This window comes from Coptis chinensis, chromosome 9 (genome assembly GCF_015680905.1).
Source record: "Coptis chinensis isolate HL-2020 chromosome 9, ASM1568090v1, whole genome shotgun sequence".
NCBI lineage: Eukaryota > Viridiplantae > Streptophyta > Magnoliopsida > Ranunculales > Ranunculaceae > Coptis > Coptis chinensis.
Window position 1 is genome coordinate 65,744,855 of NC_141464.1, and position 10,111 is coordinate 65,754,965.

The 10,111-nt window shown below is 34.8% G+C and overlaps 1 pseudogene; it reads right to left on the reverse strand.

Annotated features, from left to right (window-relative positions):
• Positions 1–8,871: 8,871 nt before the first annotated feature.
• On the reverse strand, positions 8,872–9,594 carry LOC147477421 (pterocarpan synthase 1 pseudogene; annotated as a pseudogene).
• Between the last annotated feature and the right edge of the window lie 517 nt (positions 9,595–10,111).

Sequence of the window (10,111 nt, forward strand, 5' to 3'; positions counted from 1 at the left end):
TTTTATCTCTTTTTGGAAGATGGGAAGAGGGGAAAAGAGCTTGAACTTCATTGTCGACTCAATGTTGTTCCTTAACATAGCTAACAACTCTTTCCAACCATTGAAATCCTTCCCACACTCGGTGCAATTCAAAAAAATTTACCTTCATTTTCAATCTTCTTCATTGTCGTGTTGACCTTTCTAAACCCTCTTGAAATTCACTTGTCTGCATCTTAGATACTCGGAGGTATTACCGGCGATGCTCTAACGTCTTCCAACCATTGGAAGTCTTTGCAAAAGCAGCGCGGGGTCAAAAAAAAAAATTACCAAGAGATTGAGTTTGGCTCGACTGTTTGAGGTCCCTACTTCAGCGACGGTTTGAAAGCAACATGGTGTGGACAACCAACCACATTTATCGATGAATGAGTGTTATCACCACACCTATTGCACATAGTTATTTCCATCTATAGTAACACAAATTCAAATCTAACCAAACATCGAATTAGCTAAAAACTGTTCATTGAGAGCTAAAAATAGTTATATCCATCTTGTAATAGCAACATACAATAGTTAAATATATGATTCTATGCTACTTCCATTTACTAATCGAGGGGAACAAAAATTGAGGATCAACAAGTGGAAATAAGCGAGTGAAGGATACCAAAGTACCCTTTGGGGCAAATCAATTTAAACTTTTTGAAACATTTATGTGGGGTGAATTCTACATATTGCATTCCACATTACATCACATTTTAGCTTAAACAAATTGGAAAGCGATAAACCTTAAGCCCAAAATGCAAAAGGACAATTACACCACTCTTAACATAAACCCCTTCTAAAACCCTTCACATACACATATTTCTAAGCAAATCAATCAAACAATAAAATATCAAGAAATGGGAATTGTGGGTAAAAAAATATTAAACCTTTTGATTAGCACAACCGCGAGAATAATTTCAATATAAAACAATAAAAATGTATATACATACAAGAGAAAATAAAAAGAGGACTGACATGCGGGTCTACATTGATGAAAGCCAGGAGTATCAGGACGAACCCAATCAACAAGGTCTTTGAACAAGGGCTTTTTGAGATGGTGTTAACACAAAAATTACAGAAAAGTTAAACAAATTACAAAAAAGTTAAGCATTTACCTTTAAGGACCAAAATGCCAAATGAACCTCTTTTATGGATTGCACACAAAAAGTTTTGTTTTCGATTTCTCAGAAGAGAGAAAGAGAGAGGAGAGAGCAATCGCGATTCTATTTGGAGAACAAATTCTGTTTTTGGCTTCGGTCAAACTTTATTTCCTAAAATACCCTCCCATATTTCTTGATTTAGAACTCTCGATTGCTTCGGTCAAATTTTGGTCACATCCGTTGGATTACTTGCCCAGATGAAAGGCCTTCCGCGGTGCACAAGGGGTGTATCCACCCCTACCCATTATATATATATAAAAAGATTAAATTTAAATTTAATTCTTTTTACTTGAGTTTTAGTTCAAGAGCAGTTGAATTCACATATTTTTTAAGGTATTTTTTAATAGTTAAAAAGATATAGGGGATAAACCCGCTAAAGTGATAGTGCTAGAGTGATTTTTTACTCCCAGCGATACTTCCTCCAAGCCCAATGAAGAGCGAACCATGTCTACAATGTTTAAACTTTAAAGATCCAGCTAGCAATAAACAACTATTTTCTTAGACTTACAAATTTGTCCCTCGTCAAAATTTAAAGAGAATATAATATTAAAATAAAATATTTGCTGAAAAACAGGGAAAGAATTTATCAAATGTGGCTATCTTCATCTTCTGTGCTAGACTCATGTTGAGTGATTCCCACCAAGTTTTCATATAGTTTGCTAGTATTCTTTTTTCAATTAACAGTTAGATTTTATCATCTTGATTATTGAAGACAAGAACCTAAATTGATTTTAAATGTGATTCATCTGTTTGGATTAATTTAGTATATCAGCTACTTATTATGAGACTCAATTACTGGAACTAGTGGAACTTAAATCCTCTCCTTAATACATTATCATTGACCTATTTAATAGTATTATATGTTGAAAATGACTATTCATGGAAAATGATATATATTGGGTATGTTGATGAAACTAAAGAAGAAAGTTTTGACAAAAATAGACCATAAAGAGTCGAGGTTAAACTTAGAAAAGTGCATAGACTGCTCTCTCCAAAAAGAAGAAGATGAAGTGCACAACATGGCAACATGCCGTTTTACTATTTGTCTGTTTCCAACTTTTTTCTGTTATGCTTAAGGGTAAACTCGGAAGTTCATATTCTGATTTTTTGCTAAACTGGATCTTCAAATTTAGTTGACACTAGATTTTGGACCAGGGCATACGCTTTGAGGGATCTATTAAATATTTTGTGTCTTTGAAAAAGCTTTTACAATATGTCTCACACAAATTTTTCGAATCAGAATATATTTTTATTGAAAATAAACGAAATCGTTAATGGCAGTGATTATGGTGCATAAGTACTTGGAAACTAAGGGATCAAATTGAGATAGCATCTTCACTTTATGGTTTAGAATATTAATCCATAATTCTCAAATAGAATTATCTTAAACTTCGATCAAGCTTGTATAATAGTTTTCTTAGATTTATGGTGATTTAGCGACAAATTTTGAATCGAGAATATATTTTATTGAAAATAAACGAAATCGTTAATGACCCGGCGATATGCAGATTATGGTGCATAAGTACTTGGAAACTAAATGATCAAATTAAGATAGCCTCTTCACTTTGTGGTTTAGGATATTAATTAAGTAATTTTCAAATAGAATTATCTTAAACTTCGATCTAAACTTGTATAATAGTTTTCTTAGATTTATGGTGATTTAGTGGCAAATTTTTCGAATAAGAATATATTTTTATTGAAAATAAATCGAAATATGTTAATGAGATGATTATGGTGCATAAGTGCTTGGAAACTAAGGGGATCAAATTAGAGATAGCTTCTTCACTTTGTGGTTTAGGATATTAATCGTAATTTTCAAATGAAATTATATTAAACTTCGATCTAAGCTTGTATAATAGTTTTATTAGATTTATGGTGATTTGATGTAAATCATTACAGCTCATCTTATATACTAATGTGTACAAATCACTAAAACAAATTGATTGTTTCCATATCCTCAAAGAATAGACTACTCCCCACTTGAAAAGATTTATCATATGAGCGTGTCCCTCTGAGCGAACATGGATTATATATTAAATTATTCTAAAAATATTAGCAACTATGCATAGCTATGAGATATAAAAAATTATATTAATTACTCATTTAAAATTCTTGCACCACTCTCTATAAAAAATGAAGCATCAAATTAACCTTGATAAAAGTCATGCGACTTCTTTTTATGTTAGGTTTAATAATAGAAGTTTGATTGAAGTTTTGTGAGAATGCCAATAATGGCGAAGATAATATTGAAGCTACTTGAATAGCAAAGGCATTCCCCAATCATAATAAAAATTATAATAAACACTACTTAAAATGCAAAACTATATTTGTGAGACATTTATTCCTCCTACATATAATACAAATATGTTTTAGGGTTATTAGTTCAATGCATTTGCACCAAGTTTTTGATTTTCCATTAATAATTATTCTTTGAGGTTAGTTTAATGTGAATGCGTTGCATCCGGTTTCCAAATTCTCATTAATTATTTTTTGAGGTTGTTCAATCACGGTTCATCGTGTTTCGATTTTACATTAATTATTATTTAAGGTTAGTTCCGGTCTAAGATTGCATCCACTTTATGATTTCCGTTAGTTATTCATTAAGGTTAATTCCGATCTGGTTGCATCCAGTTTTCGATGTTTTGTTAATTAGTATTTGAGATTAGTTAATTACATTTGCATCGAGGGTTCCAATCTCCGTTAATTACTCTTTGAGGTTAGTTCAATACATCTGCATCCAGGTTTACGATTTCCGATTAATTATTTTTTAAGTTGGTTCAATAGTTTACAATTTCTATCTGGTTGCATACATGTAAGAGTCTATTTTTATGAACTCACTTTTAGTTTTGGGTTCCTAATTACTTTCGTAATTACTCATGTGAGAAGGCTTAAAAAGCAGACATTTATGCTTTGAGGTTAGTGTGATGTAGTTACATCCGACTTCGAGAGTTTGATTAACTACTTTTTGAGGTTATTTCAATGCATTTACATCAATTTACGATTTCCGTTAGTTAATCTCGATTTTTAGTTTTAATCTGATTTGCATCAATTTTTGGTTTTCTATTAATTATTCTTTGAGGGTTAGTTCAATCTTGTTTTATCGAATTTCAGATTTTATGTTAATTGTTCTTTGAGGTTAGTTCAATACATTTTGCATCAAGTTTTTAGATTTTCGTTAATTATTTTTTTTGAGGTTAGTTCGATGCGGTTACATCAAATTTATAATTTCTGTTAATTATTCATTTAGATTAGTTGATCTGGGTTTCATCCATTTTCAATATTTAGTTAATTAGTCTTTGAGATTAGTTCATTGCATTTGGATCTGGTTTTTAGATTTCCGTTAATAACTCTTTAAGGTCAGTTCAATACATATCGCATTTTAGTTTTACGATTATTTATGCCTTAAAGGTTAGTTTGATGCAATTATATCAGGTTTCGATTTCGTTAACTATTCTTTGATATTATTTCAATGCATTTTGCATTTAGTTTCCATTCCAATTATTCTGGGAGGTTAGTTTAATGCGGTTTTACCTGATTGCATTAGATTTTTTGATTTTACATTAATTATTTTTTGAGTTTAGTTCAATGCATTTGCATCGATTTAATTTCCATTAATTATTATATGAGGTTTGTTTGATGTATTTGCATACCATTTCCATTTCCGTTAAATATTTTCAAGGATTTGCATCTAATTTCTAATTTTTCTTTAGTTATTATCGGCGTTAGTTTAATGCAATTGCGTTTGAGTTTCGATTTCTAGTTCAATTTAGTTAATTCTTTGAGTTTAGTTTATTATATTTGTATAAAGTTTTTCGATTTTCGTTAATTACTCTTTTAGCTTTCGATTATGTATTTGAATCAGTTTACGATTTCATTTTAATTCGGTTCTTTTACAATTCTCCAAAATAACTTTGCTTGTAAAAGCGGTATTGTGGTCTTGAGGCAATTCGATTCCAAGTCTTCCACTTGATTTTGGGTGGCAAATCTTGTTCGGCATATATAATGGATCTTGTTTGTGTTTTCTTTTGTTTTCCCCAAAAGAAATTTGCATTGAGAGTCGGGGGTATTGCAAGTCGATGTTGGTAGCGGGAAAAGCGGACATAAGGTGAGAGGGTATAGCCGAGGTGGCGGCTTTAATGAGGGTAAGCTTCCCGCTTGGGACGGAGTTTAGCTCTCCACCCTTCCATTCTTTGAAGAACCCTTTGTATGACTTCATCAAACTCAGTTCCACTTTTTCTTCGAGAGAATCAAGGGTGCACCGAGATATTTTTTCATGGGTGATTGTTTTTTCAATCTCAAGGATGTTTTTGAGATCTTGTTTGTTCGAGTGGTGAGTATTGCGACTAAAGAGAATACCCGACTTTTGGAAGTTTATCTCCTGCCCGGACACATTTTAAAGGTCTCCAAAATATCTTTAAGGTGATTTGTCTCGAGAGGTTGGCTCTGCAAAAGATGAAGCATGTCATCGACAAAGAGGAGGTGAGATATAGGTGTGTCGGCTCGGTGATCTTTACTCCATGTATTTTCTTTTCTTTCGGCTTTGGTGAGAAGCCTTGATAGAACTTCCATGCAAATGATGAAAAGGAAAGGTGAAAGCGGATCTCCTTGTCGGATGCCTCTCTCGGCGAGAAAGCACGTAGGTGACCCATTGAGCTTGAAAGAGAGAAGTAGTAGAGATGCATTGGTTTACCCAATTTCTCCACTTTTAAGCAGAAACCGAGGGCTTCCATGGTATCAAGAGAAAATCCCATTCTACTCTGTCAAAAGCTTTGCTTAGGTCTAACTTTAGCCATCTGGGTTTGAAGCCTTTTTCCTTTTCAAAGTTAGACTATCTCATGAGCAATGACAATATTGTCAAAATTTGTCTTCCTTTTACAAAAGCACTCTGGGATGGGGATATAAACTTTTCGAGGAGAGGTTTGATGCGGTTTGCAAGAATTTTTGTGATAATTCTAAGGCTAACATTGTAGAGGCTAATGGGACGGAAATGGTCAAGAGTTTCTGGTTTCTGGCATTTAGGGATTAGGGTGATATTTTTATGGTTTATCTCAGTCAGGAGGTAGTCAGAGTTCATGAAGCTTTTGATGGTGTTTAGAAGATCAGGGTGGATGATATCCCAGAATTTCTGATAAAATAAAGGGGTAAAGCCATCTGGGCCTGGTGCTTTGTGAGGGTCCATAGAGAAGAGAGCATCTTTGACTTCATCTAAGGTGATCTCTTTGATTAGGCCCTCGTTATCATCGTTGGTAATAACAGGGTCAATGATGTTGAGCTCGTTTATTTTGCTAACAGGGTTCGACGAGGTAAAAAGATTTTTAAAGTGTTCTTCAATGACAGTACTGAGAGCATGTCGGTCTTCGGCCCAAGTTCCATCCGTCTTTTTCAACTTGTTAATCTCAATACGATTTCTTCTAACAACTGTTGATAGGTGAAAATATCGAGAGTTTGTGCCGTCACAGTGTAGCATAGTATCCCTTGATTTGTCTCTCCATAACTTTTCTTCAAGCTGCATCGCTTGGTTAAGTTCTTCCAGAAGCCTACTTTTGAGGGAAGGGCTAGATCTTGGGTTTGACTGACACTTCTTTATCTCTTCTCTTAATCTCTTAATCTCTTAATCCGATAGTGGATATTTCCAAAAACATCCTTATTCCACCTTTTGAGATTACTCTTTACTTTTTTCAGCTTAGTACAAAAACGATAAGGTTGAGATCCTTGTGAATGAGTGTTCGGGCTTTGGAGATCACATTTTTCTGATCTGGCTCATTTGCCCACATCGATTGGAAGTGAAAAGGTTTAAAGGGGGTGTATGCGGTTTAAGGTGCACAACTATAGGCCCATGGTCAGATTTGATGATCGGCAAATTTACTGTTCTAGCATTTGGGAAGAGAGTTCTCCATTCTGTGTTGACAATAGCTCTATCTAGTCTCTTTTTTATAAGATCAACTTCATTATTCTTGAATCTCTTGTTTGACGATGTGAAGGGTACTCCTTCGAAACCTAGATCCATAAAATCAGCCGAGAACATAAATTGCATGAAATGGTAAGCCCGGCCAGACACGAAAGGGGTTCCCCTAGATCTTTCTTCTTGACACGTTGTTTCATTTAGATCCCCGACAATGAGCCATGGATAATTATGATTAGCAGCAAGATCAGTGAAGCTATTCCAAAGTTCTGCTCGACGAGATTGATCAGGATGTCCTTAGACGAAAGTGCATAACCATTCAGTGTCGGTGGGATTATTTTTTACAAGGGCAGCAATGTAGCGCTCGCAGGAGTAAAGAACCTCAAGATTTATATTGTTATTCCAACCAAGCCAAACCTAAATACTGAAGGTGTACCACAGTCACAAACTGAAACCATAACACCGGTTTAGTGGCGCGCTGCTTGGCTACTAATCACTCCATTCGCTGTTATGGCTGTCATAATATAAATTGAAAATAATAACACTAATTTTATGTGCACTTCTTGGCTGCTACCACTACTAAAAAATTGACATTTCCCGACGGATGGAAAATAGATATGCCTACGGATCCAGTCCATACTTCTATTGCTGATGGACATTATCCGTCGGCATAAAAGCCCAGGTCCGTCACAGCTCACTTTTTATCTATTCCAACCCGGCGACGGTTTTGTTGGGGATCTAATCCGCAACAAAATTCAACCCTAAAATCCCAAATTTCTTCTCGGTGGCTCTATTGTTATTTAGACAATAAAAATTTTCAAGAAACCGTCGGCTTACATTTAGGCGCCAAGGTGAAAATCTCCCCCCAATAGTTTTGTGAGCTTGAAGATTTAACGTCGTCATTGTTTTCTCTCTTAGTTTTTTCTAGAGAAGTGTTTTTTTTCTGATCCGTTCATTGTTCTAAGGCAGCCAAACACAATCTTTGCTCGTTAATTTCTCAGGTAAATTTTCAATCTTTTTCACTTTAAGCATCGATATCTATAATCTTTTTGTGAAGAAATTTGGTGTTTAGAATTTCAAGTTTAGATCTGTGGTTTCTTTTTTTAGTGATTGGCAATTTATTATCTCATTCGTAATGAGTGTTTGCTGCAAATGTCAACTCAAAAAGATTTCTTAAAGACTGATGATTGAGGTTAGCGCACTAAAGATTCACTTTATTTTGTAGATCGAGTTTTGTAGTGAGGAATTGAGGTTAGCGCACTAAATATTTCTTAAAGACTGATGATTATTCAGTGAAAAACATCTATAGTATTAATAAGCCATCCTAATTCTATTGGTCATATATTGGTGGTAATCCAAGTTCTGAAAATCCTAGGTCAAGTGCATGCATCTGGTTTCATGTTGAGTTTTATTAATTCCTTCCACTGTCTACACTTTGTTATACTAAGTACTAACAGTGAAATTATTCTTAAGCTTCTTAATTTATGTTCTTCTTTTTTCGATAGGAAACTTCTTAATATATGTTCAGAACCGTCTTTTAGCAAGTACATTATTGAATGACATTGACACAAGCTCGTGCTAGTACCAACTCACAAGGACAAAAACACACGCTCTTGCACACTACTGATACACAATCACTAAAAGCTACTTTAAATTTGATAAGAGCAAGAAATTTTCAGTGGTTTAGGAAAAATTCCAAAAGATAATGCCCATTTCCCCCAGAAAAAGTCATTATGAACTACGGGTCTACGATGAAATAAATTGAAAATAGTAGCAGAAAGCATAAGATTTTCAATAATGAAGTACGGTAACATTATACTCGACAACTGCATCTCCTTTGGTATTAAACCAAGTAGTCTTTGCAAGTGCATACCCACGAGCGAACTTGAAAAGCCCAGTCCTCCCAACAATTAACATCTCCCTTATTGGATGAAGTACATAATTCTTCCCCAAACAATTGACTTAGTAATTCTTCCCTCTAACAATTGACATATCCCTTATTGGATGAAGTACTACCGTTATATTTTCCCTCCATGAAGGCATAATTTAAGACCATAAGCAAACCCGGCTCTTTTTGAGCTGCCGATGCATATATACCTTGAGTTTTTCCTACGAGTTTCGACGTGAGCTCGAGTCCTTCTGTCAAGGGATCGTTTGTAATCATCATAGTGCCAAATCCAGGGACTTTCGGTCCAGCTATTTGCTTGGCTGATGGTTTGCCGCCACTGATAGTATCATGAAAGTAGAAGTGAAGGTGGCTGACTTTCTCCTTCATTTGTCCCAAGAGTTTGGTTTCAGAAATCCATTCAGAGTTTTCTCCATTTTTGATGATGAGTATGGTTGAGAGAACGAGCAAGTTGAAGAAGTTTGTGATAGCAGAAGCCATTGCAATAGTTGTTGAGGTTAGAAAGGCAGAATATACGAAACTAACGGGTACTGAAAATAGTGTAGTCGGTAGTGGAAGGGGAGTTTATGGTTATATATTATGTGGTTTGATGTTGGCGTGGTAGCTAAACTTGGAGGACATTATAGTTTTGAGACTTCTAAACCGACTAATGTAAGACCATTGGGATTAGAATAACGTAATCATTGGTTCCATCTAACCATGCGCTTTTATCTCATATTTATGTTCTAGAGTGGGTATCCAACTATAGGGAATCTCCTTTTCTCTGTTCCAAAATACGAGAAGAGTGTGTGATTTTGGACATAATGGCATTTCTGATTTGGTGAATTGAATCTAACTAGGCATAACGACATTGGTGTGGCCATTGATAATGAGTGAATACATATTTGAAGAGGATCACTCTCGAGGGCATATGACACATTTTCGTAGTCTTCAAAGTCGAGTGAGACATGGTCTTTAAAAAGGTTTGTCTCTCTCATCATTTCACTTACCCAAGAGCTTGATGTTCCCATAAACCATGTTAAAGCATCTTTACAGAATGCTAATGAACTTCCATTTCTCAAGTGGATGGATGTTGGTTGTCGTTGGGGTATAATTATGACTTTCGGAGCATGCTTGCTTTAGAAA